Source organism: Lupinus angustifolius, chromosome LG11 (assembly GCF_001865875.1).
Source record: "Lupinus angustifolius cultivar Tanjil chromosome LG11, LupAngTanjil_v1.0, whole genome shotgun sequence".
Taxonomy (NCBI): Eukaryota; Viridiplantae; Streptophyta; class Magnoliopsida; order Fabales; family Fabaceae; genus Lupinus; species Lupinus angustifolius.
Genome location: NC_032019.1, coordinates 29,637,953 through 29,644,982, shown reverse-complemented (window position 1 = coordinate 29,644,982; position 7,030 = coordinate 29,637,953). Strand labels below are relative to the sequence as shown.

The window sequence follows — 7,030 nt, the reverse complement described above, 5'->3', positions numbered from 1 at the left end:
GATGGAACCAAAGTAGCAGACATAGATTCTGCAACTTGCACCTGGACAAGTAAATCAGATTGTTGTATGATGTCTGCAACAATTGGGTTAGTGCAATCTAATTCTACAACATTTGGATCAACATAAATATGCAGAAACTCATCAATACAAGAATTACACATTTCAGAATCAGTGCATGTATGACAAGTGTATGAGTCTATCAATGACATATAATCAAAATCATTAAGAAAATCACAGATATGCTCATTAGTATTAGTTAACTCATCAAGTAAATCAATATGAAACATGGAATGATCCTCAGATGGATGCTTCATAGCATCAAAAATATTAAACCGGACCACAATATCACCAAACTCCATAGATAATGTTCCAACATGGATATCTATCTTGGTCCGGGCTGTTCTAAAAAATGGCCTCCCCAAAATGATAGGAACTGTGTTACGGGAGGATCTCTCTTCCATATCGAGAATATAAAAATCAACCGGAAAAATAAGTTCACCAACCCGAACTAAGACATCCTTTATCAAACCAGCAGGATATGCAGTACTCCTGTTTGCTAATTGAATCATTACCCCAATGGGTTGCATAGGTCCAAGTGAAAGAGACATGAAAACAGACATAGGCATAACATTAATCGAAGCACTTAGATCTAGCATGACATTCTCAAATTTGCTTACCTATTATGTAAGGTACAGCAAATGTACCTGGGTCCTTACATTTTTCAGGAATGTGAGGAACAGGTTTACCTATTAGTGCGGAAACATTTATGCCCAAGCTCATCCTCTGATTACCTTTGAGCCTCTTCTTGTGAATGTGCAACTCCTTTAAAATTTTTGCATATCTTGGAAGTTGTTTGATTGCATCAAGTAAAGGTATGTTCACCTCTACCTTTCTAAATGTGTCCAAGATCTCCTTGTCTACCTCTTCCATCTTCTTACTTTGAATAGGTCTTCGAGGAAATGGAAGAGGAAGGGAAGATGGTTGTGCATCACTTGTGGAAGGTTCACTGGGAAGAATTTGTTCACTAGTGTTCTCAGTCTCTTGTAAAACCGGTTGCTTCATTTTTTATGCAACTAGATCAACTTCAATATGTTTTGCCTGACCTTAGAGTGATGGCACTCACATTCTTCAGGTTGACCACAGTCTCGGAAGGCAACTTATCAGAATTTTGAGAGTGCAATGTGTTTAATGAAGTAGCCATTTGTCCCATCTGGGTGGTCAAATTATGAATGGAGGACTCTTGTCTTTGAATGGAAGCTCTGGTCTCTTGTTGGAATTGCATATTCTACAATGTCATTTGTCTCACTAATTCTTATAATGAAGGTTCACTAGATGTAGGAGCATGATTACTATTCACTTGTTGTTGCCTCTGCTGTTGGATTGGAGGAGGCACATTATGGTCCATTTTATTTAGCATTATTATTCTGAAATGGTGCCCTGTATGAGGCTGTGAAGGATCAGACCATCTAAGATTCGGATGATTCCTCCATCCAGGGTTGTATCTGCTTGATGAAGGATCATAATTATGTTGATATTGTTGAGGTATGTTGTAAATATTTGCAGTATAGGCCTCATGATGGTCACCAGTTTTGGGCTCTAAGAGAGAAGGACAAACATCAACATAATGATCAGTTGCGGTGCAAATGCCACAAACACGTGCTGCAAGTGAAGGTTTCTGCTGATTCATGACAAGTTGAGTGACCAAGGTAGCAAGGGAGTCAAATTTTTTCACAAGTTTATCTTGCCTCACCGAATATGTCCCAACGTCATGGACACCTCTGACCATTGTAGCATCACTACTTCTTGCACTAAACTGTTGAGAGTTTGAAGACATCTTTTCAATCAAACCTCTAGCCTCAAAAGGGGTCATATTTCCAAGTGCATCACCACTAGCATCATTAATAATATTCCTCTCCATGTTGTTCAGACCCTCATAGGAATATTGCAGGAGGAGTTGTTCAGAGATCTGATGATAGGGGCAGCTTGCACATAGTCTCTTGAATATCTCCCAATATAAACCTTCTGCATGTAGTTGTCTGATTCCAGAAATATCTTTTATGATTGCAGTGGTCCTGGAGGCAGGAAAGAATTTTTCAAGGAAGATTCTCTTCAGGTCATCCCAACTAGTAATAGAACACAACCAATTTTTTGAAGCGCCCTCAAGTGAATGTGGGAATGCCTTCAAACATATGTGATCTTCTTGTACATCACGTGGCTTTATGGTGGAACAGACAATGTGGAACTCCTTAAGATTCTTATGAGGACATTCACCTGCAAGTCTATGAAACTTAGGCAACAAATGGATTAGTCTAGTTTTGAGCAGATATGGCACATCCTCATTGGGATACTAGATACACAAGCTTTTGTATGTTAAATCAGGTGCATCCATCTCCCTTAATGTCCTCTCATGTGGGATTTGAGGTGGTTCAGCCATATTTTCAGAATATGCAACAGAGTGCACAGAAACAACAGAATGCATAGAAACAGCAGAATCAGTATCACTATTAGGGAAATTAACACTAACATGAAAAGACTCACTATCTATATTTAAATTCCTAACTTGTCTAACCAAACTATGAAATGTTCTATCAGTTTCAGGATTTATTGGATGCAAAGAGTTAGGATTTCCCGTAGTCATACACTAATGCAGCAGTAAAAACCATGTAGGGCAGTAAGTGAAATACATGTTAAATTTCAGTGATCAACCAAAACTTTGCATCAATAAAATCCTAATACCATAGGAAACATCCACAAACAAAAATCAAAGCCTAACTAATTTAATTAAATGCAACAAAATTAAAACAATTGGAAAAATAAACTTGTAAAATAAAAAAGAAATAGTAAACAGACTCTTTTTGGATTTTCAGGATGGGTTCTATAAACACAATGTGTAGAGAATGAATCTTTGGATTTTTCTACCCCAAATGCATATATAATATATCCAATACTGATTAACGGTTCCAAAGTTATGCCAAAAATAGAAAATCAACAATAACACTAGCCACTACTTGTTTGTATCTCATAACCAGCAGCAAGGTGATTGACTATGATACATCTAGTATTCAATATGCGATGAAAGAAGTATGGAAATAAAGTTTCATGCAAAAATTCGAACCACAACTATATTAACCAACATACACCTGAATTATCTAACAGACAAATAGCTAAACAAGACAGCAAACAGCTAACAGTGAATGCTACCGGCAGATTTTGAAACCCAAACAGAATGATTATTATAAGACACACACTAAACTATACTAAGAACTTTTGACAAGAACCAATACTCTCCAGCAGCGGCGCCAAATTTGATCGAGGCCATACCCGATACAAATAATATAACAATTAAAACCTGTAGTACTATGAAGTGACTCCTAGGTCGTTTTCCAAGGATTATCTTTCAAGCAAAGCTTCAAACACCTTATACTCACACATACAAGGGGTTTTTTGTTATTGGATAGTATGAATATAAATCAAATTCAGAAACAATAGTTAAGCAATGTAATAAAACAACTAAATCCATTTGGTTCATTTGCTCACAACTCAATCCTCGGTTTCAAAAGATTATTTTTAGATTCCAACCATTAACTTCCGAACTTGTTGAGATTCAATTAACTAAGCGATAATCAATTCAAAGTTCCAAAACCTAAGCCTCTAACTAAGCAAAATAAACATAAGCATGAAACGATTAACAAATTCACATGAACTAAGCATTCACGCAATAGAGAGTAAATCAACTAAGCGAAGATAAACTCATAAACTAGTTTCATGTAACACCCCAGTTCTGACATGCGACCTCCCATTCCCATGAATATATTGGGCATGCCACCCATTAAGCTTAAATATTTCATGCAGTATTTTATTCCCCTCCAAGGGGATCATTCCGCGACTCGAACTCGTGACCTCAGGGATAAATAGTCACTATACCACTGAGTTACTACCATTAAGCTAGACTTTTTTTGTAACAACCCAGTTCTGACATGCGAAGGATCAAGAATGTACTTCCGATTTTTTTGTAATCTAGCTTAATGGTAGTGACTCAGTGGTATAGTGACTATTTATCCCTAAGGTCACGGGTTCGAGTCGCGGAAGACTCCCCTAGGAGGGGAATATAATACTAAAGAGGGTATTTAAGCTTGGGGTGGCACACTCAGTATATTCATGGGCCTGAGAGGTCGCATGTCATAACTGGGTGTTACAAAAAAATAAAAAAGGCGCCTTCTTTTGTAACACCCGAGTTCTAAAATGTGACCTCCCATGCCCAGGAATATACTGAGTGTGCCATCCATTAAGCTTAAATACCCCATGCAGTATTTTATTCCCCTCCTAGGGGAGCCTTCCGCGACTCGAACCCGTACCTCAGGGATAAATAGTCACCATACTACTGAGTCGCTACCATTAATCTAGTCACCATACTATTTAAGCTTAATGGGTGACAAGCTCAGTATATTCATGGGCTTGAGAGGTCGCATGTCAGAACTAGGGTATTATATTTCTAACATAGAAGAAATCAACATAAAGAAACCGAAAATGCATTAATAACAAAACCTCAAGAGTTGTGATACATTACCAAAGGAATTTAGTCTACAAGTTTACCCTTCCATTGAGTGGAAGAAAGAAACCGAAAATGAAGAAGATGAATGAAAACCGAAAATGAAGAAGATGTGAAACCCTTGCAGAGCAAAAGAGGAGAAAATGGAATTCTAAAATGAGTGAATCTAGAGAGTGATAGTGGAATTCGGGTTCCCTCTTTTAGAAAGAGTAAAACCGAAAATGGCCCTAAACAATGGGCCCAAAACTAAAACCAAATTTAAAAATAAAAACTCCCAAAATAAAAAAACAACACTTCCACACATATCCTCCACTTTCATAACGCCCAAAATGTCATTGGTGCCAAATATGATATGAAAATGATAATAGATTTAATCAGACTAAATAATCCCAAATTAACTCATTTTAGGAATATTAGTCCAATAAAGTCTAAAACACTAAACCATGTGACACAAAGTCCATTAGGCACCAAGAATCATCAATCATGTTAAATTAATGTTATGAATAGTGTGTAATATATTGTTCATCATTGACCTTTACTGTTGGAACAAACAATATTACTCTACAAGGAGACTTAACCACCACCCTTACCTCTTCCACTTATCACCAATTATCCAGACTCCTCCATATGAATGATATCCCTCCATACTTTAATATTCCTACACTTACAACCCACAACCCAGACCACTCATGCAGTACAACTAACAATACCACTTGAAATACAAACTATACTCACTAAATATGACCATGTTTTTCAAACCCCATAGGCCTACATAAAAAAGAACCCATGACCACTACATTTCCCTACTACCCCAATATTTGTGAAACTATAGATATCCTCACTCTCAAAAGGAGGAAATGACATCTATGATAAAGAATATGTTGAAAAAAGGGATAATCACTCGTAACACATGTCTTTTTTCATCTCTAGTTCTTCTAGTTAAGAAGAAAGATGGGGCATGGCGCTTTTATGTTGACTATCACGCCTTAAACTCAATGATTATTCGGGGTATATTCTCAATCCCTACTATACATGAGTTATTTACCTGAAATGTAGTTTGAATATTTTCCACAAGTTTTTTCATTAAGTCCACATTCTCAAAGTCAATGAAGCTAATTAATCATATACTTAATTGCTAAAGATACAAAAGCAGGATACATGGTCAATTATATGTTTAAATGATAGTGTCCTAGGAGAGGAAAACACACAATCAAGCAATGATGAAGAAATAAACATATTTCTTAAAAGAAGCATGAATAGGTTTTATCATATATGTGAAGGGGGTGACTCAAAATCAAAATCTCTAATCTTAAATTTTCCATCCCGATCAAATGGTCCTCATCTTGACTAGGCTAGGATACTCAAGGCCAACCAAAGACCGAACATCTTAGAATGGCTCATGTTGCAATCCAATCAACCGAACAACACATGGAAGTACACTATTGAACGGTCACAATCATATGGGTCAATACTAGGGTTGCGCTTCTACCATCCAATACAAGATTGTCACGTCATGCGTAGTAGACATCTATTGCATGCCACTTGAAACTATCACCTAACCCCCTGCTCTATGGTACATGTATGCCTAAACTATGGCTACTAAGCCTATTGTAAGCTATCAGTCAACTATGCATAGAGTACGATCTTACTAGGCCACCTAACATGGATAAAGTAGCCTTATGATCAGTCAGGACATGCCGAAAAGCCCAAATGGTCGGCCATGACAACAACATATGCTAGAGAATATTTCACCAACCTTTACTATAAATAAGGGATCCACATCATAAAGAAGTAACATTATTCCCTCATATCTTGAACTCTTACTCTTGCCATTCTATTCCTTCTAACCTTTTCCCTCATTAACATGTCAACCTGATCGTCGGAGCACCTTTTCAGGTACTTCCATCGACGAGTCCAAATTTGAATTAGACACTCCAAAAATGCCTCTTTCACGGCTACTGCCATGCTCAGTCATCTGATTCAACCCCAAAGAACATTGGCGTCGTTTGTGGCTTACTTACACCATGTAACCACCAAAAATCAACCTAACCACCACAACCAAGTAGAATCTGCACCCATCAACATGCCTCATGACGACAACACTCCTTCAAATAACCCTTTATCCCACATACAACCTTTCAACCAAGCCATCAGAACTCATGATACAATCGTAAGACCAAAGCATCCAACAAGCCAATAACTCCTTCAAATAATAGAAAGGTAGGAGCAGTTAATCCAACATTAGGCACAAATACTGGAGGAACTATGCCAGACAAGAGCTGAATCAAGCTCTAGACCATCACACCCATTTGTCGATAACATTGAGTCTGCTAGAGAATCTGAGCCAACATACAGACAACACACCCCCAAACAAAAACCACCAAGGTCACTCGCCAGGCCGACCAGAATTGTTGTGGAGCCAAACACACCTTAACAACAACCATCATGTCTTTCCCACTACCCAAACATTAGGACCATCCC

At 37.7% G+C, this 7,030-nt stretch overlaps 1 pseudogene; it reads right to left on the bottom strand.

The window, feature by feature from the left end:
* LOC109359902 lies at positions 216 to 6,524 on the bottom strand (annotated as a pseudogene).